Source organism: Pteropus alecto, unplaced genomic scaffold (assembly GCF_000325575.1).
Source record: "Pteropus alecto unplaced genomic scaffold, ASM32557v1 scaffold81, whole genome shotgun sequence".
Classification (NCBI taxonomy): Eukaryota; Metazoa; Chordata; class Mammalia; order Chiroptera; family Pteropodidae; genus Pteropus; species Pteropus alecto.
In genome coordinates this window covers 10,765,230-10,775,906 of record NW_006433378.1, presented here as the reverse complement: position 1 = coordinate 10,775,906, position 10,677 = coordinate 10,765,230, and the positions used below count along the sequence as shown (strand labels likewise).

The 10,677-nt window shown below is 34.3% G+C and overlaps 1 long non-coding RNA gene across 10 annotated transcripts in view; it reads right to left on the bottom strand.

Moving 5' to 3' along the window:
- Positions 1-1,771: 1,771 nt before the first annotated feature.
- LOC107195425 overlaps positions 1,772-10,677 on the bottom strand; it is a 292,038-nt gene continuing 283,132 nt past the window's right edge. For 9 of the 10 annotated variants that reach the window (XR_003045232.1, XR_003045226.1, XR_003045228.1 and 6 more), the window contains 3 exons: positions 8,653-8,789; positions 6,608-6,678; positions 1,772-4,483 (listed from right to left, as the gene is read on the bottom strand). This is a non-coding gene — a long non-coding RNA (uncharacterized LOC107195425). The remainder of the gene's footprint in view (positions 4,484-6,607; positions 6,679-8,652; positions 8,790-10,677) is intronic. The other variant, XR_003045233.1, reaches the window with a different exon arrangement.

The following is a 10,677-nucleotide window of genomic DNA, read 5'->3' as shown; positions in this document are numbered from 1 at the left end:
CGTGCATTGAGATATATATTGAAGTTGACCCATGTTTGAATTTTGGTCTAGCCTTGGGCCACTTGGTTGCTAAGAGCTTTAGTGTTCTAATATCTTAAATAATGAGAATAATACTCCATCAGAGTACTCATTTAGTGTTGATTAAATCACACCGCTTGTAGAAGTTACAGGGCACCTGGAGATCATTGCACACCAACTTATGTATGAATGAACTTGATTAGCACAAGTTTTGGAGTCAGATAACCTTGGGTATAAATCTCTCTCATACTACTTAGCTGAGTGAGCCTGGGCAAGTTAACTGACTCTTTTGACAGTGTGTGTTTTTAGCTGTAAGATGAGCACAATGGGGCTCAGTAGCACTGTTAGTAAGATTGTAAATCCTGAACTGAAAGTGAGTCTTCCTCAGCACACTAGCTGGCCCATAGCAGCTGCTCAGTAAATGAGTGACGGGAAAGTGATGCAGAGAAAACATTTCATTTATCCTAAAGCATGATGTAGGGAATGAGGGCAATACTGTCTTAATATGAGAAATTATACATTCCACTTTTAAGGAACCCACACCAGCATACCTCCTTTCTAAAATAATGTTTCGTAGCCCCCAGCACTTTTGAGGTGGCATTTGCATCTGCTCACTCTATTCTGCAGTTTACAGGGAAGATGATGGTGAGCAGTATGGTAAATACCAAGTGGAGGGTAGATATAAAGAGGAAAAAGATGGACAGGGCATTCTTGTTTTTGCCATTCTAGTACCCTCTTCCCCCATCCCCACCTTCAACAGAACAGGTTTGTGACATAAGAACAGAGCGGTTGTTATATAATAGGTTCCTAAAACATGCATCTGAGATAGATTAAAATCTGTGAGGGTCTCCTCTCCTATTTTCCTCCTGGAGCAGGTTTCTTTGTCTCCTGCAGCCATGCTCAAGCTGAACTTGTCAGCAGCAGCACAGGAAGATCTGTGATCTGAATCTCGGACTTAAGTTGTTTACTGTTGAGTGTATTCAGGCATCGCTGCATTTTCTTCTCTTTAATATGTTACTGGCAGTTGGATGGCTTAAAGCATCTCTGTCCAAATGGAAGCTTTTCCTGCTTTGTTCTCCCTTCCCTCTGCCTCAGACACATGGCCACCTGGCATATGCTGTGAGTTCTCTGTGCAAAGACTGCCAGCACGCAAACAAAGCCCGGGTGGACACGCATGACCAGGGCAGCACGATGGCTGTGAACTCAGTTAAACCACTGGTCAGTTGGTCAAACATTCAGATCAAACGGTTTCTTTGACTAAATTAACCATAGGAACAGTATATTCTGTCATGTATAGACGCAAAAAAAGAACAGTAGTAATTCACAAGTTTCTTTTCAACGACTCACATCTCTGAAAAACAGTTTTCTAAAAACTTTGATATTTAAAAAGTTCAGACTCAATCATTATTGGCCAAATGCTTTCTAAAGAAAAGCCAAAATCTTTGATTTAAAAGACAGTCCCCGTATTTTCCTAAAAATTACAAGGATTTTTAGAAAGCTTTGAAATAGCTACTCTAGACATAACAGGCAGTATTCAAGATTGGTATATCTTAGGAGGTAATTTCTCTATATGTCTAAATTATAATAAAAATAATTTGGAAAGAAAAGGGAACAAACTTGCAAATAGAGGTAGATAATAGGATTTTTTAAAGTGGTAGCCACACATATTTTTGGCATTACTTTTTTCTCGAGGTGATCCTTTACACAGCACAGCTTGCTTTTCGCAAAGAGAAAACAAAATAAAGAGTACATAAAGGATTCAGTGTTTTAATTCCCTTGTTTTTTCTAAATTTACATTTTACTATCGAAAGATAAATACAGTATTTTTTGGAGCTTTAGGTAGATGCACAATTGTTGCTATTTTTGCTAAGAATAATTTGTTAGTAAACATGGTACATTTCACTAAGTTTAACATAAAACACTGTACTTACTGTTACGATAAGACAGTGCTTCCTCAAGCTGGCACATTTTTTCCCCATGTGCAGTGAAATTAAACAGCAGAGGCCATTGAACTATATAAGAATATTGAAGCTAAGTGCTATATAGTCTCAGGTCTTTGAAAGGCACAGTGTATGGATTTGATTGGTGATCAGTATTCATAAGATAAACCACAGACAGGTAAGTCAACATAGCCATGCCCTTGCCCAGGGGATCCAAATTTCAAAGAAAACAGTCAAATGCCATAGATGGCAGCAGCTGTGGAGAGTAAGTCACATTAACTATCCAGCTGTGGTCAGGTCAATTCAATTTTGTTGATTACCTCCACACCTTCTGTTGAGGGGTAGGATTTCAAAATATACAATGAAGGGCCCTACCTACAGTAAACTTGTCTGGCTTATGCAAAGAAAGCAAATTAATAGTACAAGGTAATAGATAAAAGATGCCAAATCAATGGGTTCTTTGATTCCTCTCTCTCTCTGCCCTGTCTTTTCTCTTTCTCCTATTTCCATTTCCATTAACCAGATATCAAATTATGTAAATTATCTCTCCTGGAATGTTATATATCCTGAATTATAATTATCCAGTTTCAAGTTGTCAAAATCTTTCTTTTACATTATGTCAATACCCTACTATTTCATTCTTTGGCCTTAAATTTGCCAGACTATCTATGTCAATGTCTGTATCTGTATCTATCTCTATATCATCTGTATCTATCTAACTATATACCTATAGCTGTATCTGTATCTGTAGATCACTTGTAGCAGGATTATCTATTTATCCTTTAATAAATCTATATTTTCTAGAGAAAAATATTGTATCTGAACTTTCATACTTTCACCCTAAGCTAAATTTCCTACTCAATTTATTATAATTTCCTTTTCTGACAGACTATGTGTGCTTGTGTATGTGTAAATGCAAAATCCTTTCATGGATCCATAATTTATTTTCTAAATAAAAAACATAAATTTATACTCTTTAGCCAGATATTCACAATTTCTAACAATGTTTTCCACAAACTGACTTTTCTACCTTATTTATTATAGTTCTTTATTTTACACTCATTCTCTATTCAGGCCAGTTCCTCGTATACAGGAAATATGTTCTCATCTTCCTATTATTGATCAAGCAATTTCCCAAGCTAAGCATTTTCTTCCTTTCATTTCCATGTTTGTAAATTCTATGCATTCTTTTATGTTTGACTCAAGTATAACTTATACCATAAAGCCTTTCCTGATTTCCCAACTCAACTCAATTATAGTTATAGCATTTTCTAAATGCTATTTGGGGTTATTACTTTTTATAATTGTATTTTTTACCCAATATTTATTGAGAATTTTTTATGTGTCCAGTATTGCAGTAAGATATGGAATAAAAGATGGAAAAAAACCATATTGTCTCTACCCTCAAGATGTTTACAGTCTGATGGTGAGACAGACATGAGAACAAATATAACATCATGTTGAAAAGGACCTGGAAGTATAGAACAACAGATGCTATTATATGAATAAATGACTATATTATTATCTAGGACATTATGAAATATATAACAAAAGAAAAAATGCTTGGATTGAGAATGAAGAATAAAAAAGAGTTCATAGGGAACCATAGAGGGTATACAGCTAGGTGCATGCAAAAGGGCATGCTAGACAGATGAACACATGCAAAGGCATGTGTTTAATCACATATTCGAGGACAACTAAATAATTCAGAATGCCTGAAACTTAAGTTGCACAGAGGGAAATGGTAAGAAGTAAGATGGGAGAGGCAGTGAGGAGTGAGATGGTAAAATCCTTAGCTTCTATACAAGTTTATAGCTCAGCTTGTAGGTTACCAATAAGGAATGTGATCAGATGTGCATATTAGAATTGTCATTTTGAACAAGTTATGGGATGAGGGGAACAAGTCAGATAGTTATTTAAGGGGGGAAATAATATTAGGTTTTCTTTTTCTTTCTTTCTTTCTTTTTTTTTAATACCTAAAACATGGGTAATAGGAATAGAATGGTACAGAGAAGAAATTAGGAAGGTGCTACGTATGTGTCTTGGGAGGCACCATTACTATACTAAGAGATGAGTGAGAAGGCACAGGTTTGGTCCAAGTAGAATGAGTATGGCTCCAAATTGGGTGAATTAAGTTTTCACCATTTAGCCAGATGTTTCTTTAGATTCATTACCTTTGCTCTTAGCCTGTTAGGTCCTTCAGGGCAGAATATGTAGTTTTTTCTTCTACATATTTTCACTTCACATAATTGAGGGTCTTGTATTTAGCAGTTAAATTGGGAATTAGTAGACCTGGAAGTTTATGTAGATCTCAGAAACCATGCCAATCTGGCTTTTTAGGGGACTTCAAGTCTACAACAGACCACCTCTGCAACTTCAGCGGCAAAGAAGATTCAAAAACTTTTTCCCTTCTGTCTTAGGGGTTTTAGATGAACTCAATGATTGGCATGAAGATGTTCCAGACAAGCTGTGGTCTCTTTCAGACAATATGGAATCCCTGGAAGGCTTTTGCTAATTCATGTGTCCTGTGAAGTGAAAACAGTTGGTTAGTGATCAGCTACGATTTCCCTAAGGCAGCTCATCAATTTCTGGATTCAAGATTCCAGGAAGTACTGAGCAGTTTTAAGTGACAACAATATTAATGTACTAATATCTCAAAGGCTATCTATTACCTTTGGAAGAACTAGAGTACCTAAGTTTAAATCCAAAAATCCCTAGAAATATACATCCTAAAGATTTCTCACATATGTTTTGTTCGAACAGTAAAACCAGGATCATTTTCTATTGAGGTAGAAAACAAGGAAGCATTAAAAATATATCCAGAACAATATGTTTTTCAGTTTGTTGCCAATTTGGACTGTTACTATTTATTTATGGATTTAACAAAATATTTAATATTTTTTTAGTTCGGTGTTTAGCTTCTAGTGTTTGCTTGTGGTCTACTTTGGAAAAATGACTGATTTTGTTTCTTATATCAATTCCTGTCCAGTTTTAATAGCACTGTAAAATAACATTTTAATTTCAGCTATTTCTTAGAAATGAGAACAATGATTTTTAATTGGTGGGATTTCAATTTCCCAAGAACAACCCAATTTATAATTTTAGAGCATTTTTTTGTGTACAAAGCTACTTATCCAAATAAAGATAGTGTCTAGTTCAATTTTCTGATATCTTCTGAAGGGAGCAAGAAAAAGAAATATAATTGAACAAATTGAAGTTTTAGTTTTAGTGAAAATCTTAATATTTGAGAGGACCGAATAATTTGCCAAATCATTACTGCAGTACTATACTTTTTTGGAATTGTTAGTAACAACATCATACGATATTATTCTAGTTTGGATATGCTATAGTTATAATAGGTCCTTATACAGGAATAATATGGTAATTTAACACAATAAAAAGAGGTATAGAGAAGACAAACATAAAGAGAATATTTAGATACATTTTACATATCATTGACCTGCTACATGCAAACACAAATAAATTCTATAATGGAAAATTAGTCAAGGAACCAAGAGTAAGAAATTCAAAGCAGGTGATATTCATGATAATTGCAGATCATTAGGACAGAATTCCTCAGAGTAGAGGCACACAACTTCTGTTGGCTCACGTGCTAAAGCAGCTGCAAAGAAGTGAGACTGTATTTTATTTCCCTGACTGAAACTTGTTTTTATTAACATGATTCCTTTCTGGCTAAAAAAATGTTTAATTCTACTCTTCTGACTTTAGGGAGTTATACAATTTTATAAGAGATACTGATGAAAATAATCACAAACATATACTTTCATGCATGGAGAATAAAGATAGTGTATAAACTTGTCATTATATAGGAGTGGGAATATGTGGGACCATTTATTTAAAGACCGTTTATTTAAACACTGCAATGCAAGTGTTGAAATAGCTTTATCATTTCCTAGACAAGAAAGCCACCGTTTCAAGAAAGTCTCCATGGAAAGCGCAGAGTACATTTAGATTAGTGAAAAAAGAAATGTAGTAAGACACTTCACCAAAATGGCGCACCAGCCACATTCCATGTTTCCAGAGATTGTACCGCATGTTGCAGTCTTGCTCTCAAGGAATTTCATTCAATCCCCATTTTGAGACAAAGGCTATGTATAAAGGTCATCATCCTTCACTTGCTATTGAAGGAAATATGTGGGTGTCAAATTCCTTTTAGATAGGATTGAAGAGCAAAAACACCACTATTTTATTCTGTGACTGTGCAAATATTTTTATTGAATAAGTGATAGGATCTCATACTTGGGACATTTGTTCTCTTGGTTGATCTAGTGGGCAGGAGAGACTTGGTATACTTTGCCTATTTTTCTTATTTGCTCACTTACATCAAGGCAGGAGAATTTAGAAGCCATCATCCTCTAAGAAGGCTGCACCTGATTGTCTAACTCATATCTTTCCTAATATCATGGGTAAGTCAAGATAGAACCATTCTTGAATATACATTTGTACAGATCTCTGTAGTATGTATTGTAGAAGTTACCAGGGAAGTAAGTAAGATCTTATTCTAAAGAGTTAATTCCACAAAATACAGAACCAGGAGTCAGAACTTAGGGTTATAACTATAAGACTAACATAAATCATATTATATCACAAATTATCAAATGATATAGAGAAAGGAATATTTCACTCACTGTTTTAGTTGAGCTTAATCTTATGATGAACAGAACATTTTCTGAGGCTCATCCAAAGGCCATATCACAATCTACAAGAGAATAAAAAGGTAATTTTTATAGATTTACATTAAATATATTAAAATATATTTGTAATTTTATTATGATAATGAAGCCTAAAAGGCTAGTTTGAAATTACCTTTTTAGGGAATTTTCCTGTTATATAGTTTTGAATCCCTTGAAAAAGTGCTGTTTTCTGAGTTTTCTAATATTTATTCTTTACATGATTTGAATTATGTAATTTTAGAATTAGAAAAACAGCCATTTATCATTTGTGTGTTGCAGAGAAGCAGAGGATAGAAGGGCTGATAAAAAGGTTGAATAATACCTAGACTCCAAAACTATCCTCCTAGGCCACAGTTTAGTGAACACTGTATCACAGATTCACAGAATATTAAAGAAAGGACTTAAAGATCACCTAATCTAATCTCGCCATTTTTACAGACTTGGAAACGAAAATGAGGGGATTAAGTGGCTCATTCACATTCACAAGCAAGTTAGTAACCAAACCTGAACTCAAACTCAGATATTCTGTCTCATGGTTCAGCTTGTTTCTCCAAGTCACCTTTCTCTACATAGTATAGCTTAATTTTTAATTTTTTTGAAAAGATACTATAACCACATGGTTCTTTTATAAAAGGTATAGAGTAAAAAAGTACATTTTTTACTCCTTTCCTCTTTTATTTACTTTCTATTAGCTCTTCTCTCATCACATCTTCATCCAGGTAACCTCCTTCAAAACACTGCTCAAAATCGCTACCACATTGAGGTCTCCCTTGCACACTCTACTTAAATCAAGACCCATACCTTCAGGACTCTGGATCTCATTTACCTATTTTAATTTCTCCACAGAACCAATCGCCCTTTACCATATTATATATTCTACTTTTTTTTTTTTTACGTATTATTTATCTCTCCACACAAGAATGCACACTACACGGAAGGAGTCTTTGTCTATTTCTTTAACTGCTATGATTCCCAGTGTTTAGTGGGAACTAAATAAATATTTGTTGGATTGAGCTAAAAATCACAGGAACAACTGTGTCCCTGCTTGTGTGTTTAATGTATGACTCCTCGAATATTCTATAATTTCTGTTTTCTGAATAACGGTGTGATGCTTTTTAGTACATGGGTATTCATAACTATTACATCTTCATTGTGAATGTACCTTAAATAATTGTAAAGATCCTCCTTTTGTACTACTTCATGTTTTCACCAGGAGTTCCATCTTAGTTGATAATAAAATTATGACTCTATTTCTTTTGATTTGCATTTGCATGGTGTTCTTTTTCCTATCCTTTTATTTTCATATTATCTTGTTATGTTTTCTGGGTTTTTTTACCAATGTTTTTTGTACACTTTCACTATATGGCCTCTTTGATTTTGGTGTATGCATATGTGGTGTGTCTGTAGGTGCAGGTGCATGCATGCATTTAATGTTTAAGAATATTTTTTCCTATTGTTATAATCTTAATACCTTTATTTTTGATTAATTTAGATAGTGTCTATTAGTTCTTGATAATAATAAAATTGGTACATTTTCTTCTTTTCCCTCTCCTCTCTCTTCCAATGTTTATCATTTTTACTCTTTTCCTTTGTACTGTTGAATGTGCATAAACTTATATTACTTGACTTGCCAAATTGAAGTGATATATTTAGTGTTTAGGTATTTTAGATGAGACAATCAGTAGAACTTGCTGTACAGCCAGTTCATTTTTTTCCATTCTCCAATGAATTTTTGTTTCATATTTATAGTCAGAGGTTGGAAAGTTGGTGAGAAAATAAGTTCTTATACAAATTTGGAAAATTGATAACCCATGTATATTGTTTCTATTTTTGCTACAACAAATTAGCACAAACTTGGTGACCTAAAACAATCCAAACTTATTATCTTATAGTTATGGAGGTTAGAAGTCCTAAATCAGTCTTTGTGGTCTGAAGTCAAGATTTTATTTTAATAGGGCTGATTTCTAAGGGTAGCTCTGTGGGAGTATCTGTTCCTTTACCTTTTGCAGCTTCTAGAGTTGGCCTGTATTCCTGAGTCCATGGCTCCTTTCTCCATTTTCAAAGCCAGAAAAGTAATATCTTCAGATCTCTCTCTGCTTCAGTCAAAACATCACCTTCTCTGACCTTGATCCTGCCTCTATTTTATAAAGACATTGCGATTACTAGTATTGGGCACATCTTGATGACCCGGGATAATTTTCCCCACCTCAAGATTTCTAATTTAATTACATCTACAAAGACTTTTTGCTATATAAGGTACAATATTCACAGGTCCAGGGATTAGGATGTGGATGGACAGCTCCGAGGAGGCATTATTTGGGCATTACTCAACCTAATATACTGTTAGACAGTGTAAAAATAGTTAATAAAACTGTTGCTGAAAATTGAAACAATTTAAATGTACCCAATGATCTTGTGATCCAAGCAGAATGGAAGGTTAGGCAATGGTTCTAGGAAGAAGGTCAGAGCACATTTTTGTTGCTTTTAGCTGCACATGATAAGATACTACAAGAAAAAGATGAGCTCAGAAAAGTGAGAGCTTTTTTGTTTAAAAAATTTGTTTTTAATTGAGGTAAATTAACATAATAGTATATTAGTTTCAGGGGTACAACATAACATGCATCACCATACATAGTCACAAAATTAAATTTTTTTTTCTTATGATGAGAACTTTTAAAATTTACTCTCTTAGCAATTTCCAAGTAACAATAGTATTATTAACTATAGTTACTATGCTCTATATTATATCCCCATGACTTATTTATTTTACACCCCAAAGTTTGTACTTTTAGACCCCCTTCACCCACCACAGGAGGCCTTTTTTCAACTCTAAGACTCAAGAGGCCTTGCGTGTTTCTTAAGTAGCTGCCATAACCATAAGATCACACTTTGCTAGACAGTTCATTGTCCCTGAAAGGACGATACCATGTAGAGAACACCTGGAGCCACACACTTGCTTTTTGAAACAGAGCTTCCCCAGCCAAACCACACATATCTTGAGTATTAAAGATTATTGTCTTAACCACTGATTTTTTTGCATGATTGTGGTAATGGGTAAATTACAAATATTATATTTCACATATTTATATTTTGTCATCTGTAAATGATATTCTTTGGCTTCCAGATATTTCAAAAGAGACAATAAGGAAATTCTTCCGGTCTTTTTCTACCTTCTCTTTCCTAATTTTTTCTTTTATCGTTTCTTTATCATCAGGGAACATACCATTGCCTGCTCTGACTTACCCTAATCTTTGCATTCATTTTGCAGTTAAATATATTCAATGCTTCTAGTTTTCTTGTCATGTTTTCAACAATCTTTCCTTAATTAGCTGAAGTCTCTTCCTCTAGTGGTTTTCTTAAAAAGTCCTCTTGGGAGTAAAATCCCATTTCTTGCACATTTAAAACAATTATCTGTAAATTTTATACTTGAGTACGGTTTGTCTGAACATAAAATCCGTGGTTCATGCTTTCTCTCCTTAAGCATCTTTTAGGTAATTGCTACACTGACTTCTGGTATTGAAAATTCTGCGGAGAAATTGGAAACCAGCTTCATTTTTTTCCCTAAGTGTCGTGATACTTTTGCTTGTCTCTGTGTCTTTAATTTTCATTGTTTTTAATGAACTATGTCTTGACCTGTTCTAGGTCAGTTTCTTATGACACAGGGTGTTTTTTTTTTGTTGTTACGAAAAGACAAGCCCTCTTTTATGATTTTTCTTTACTGTGGCAAAATATATTTAACATAAAGTTTACCATTTTCACCATATTTCAGCGTACTGTTCAGTAACATTAAGTACATTCACATTGTTGCGCAACCACCACCATCATCCATGTCCAGAATTGTTTTCATCTTCTGCAACTGAGACTCTGTGCCCATCAAATCCATTAAACCTATTAAACCCATTCCCTTCTCCCTCCAACTCCTAGCAATCACTATTCACCATTCTAATTTCTGTTTATGAATTTGACGACTTTAGATGCATCACATAAGTGGAATCATACAGTATTTGTCCTTTTGTGATCTTTCA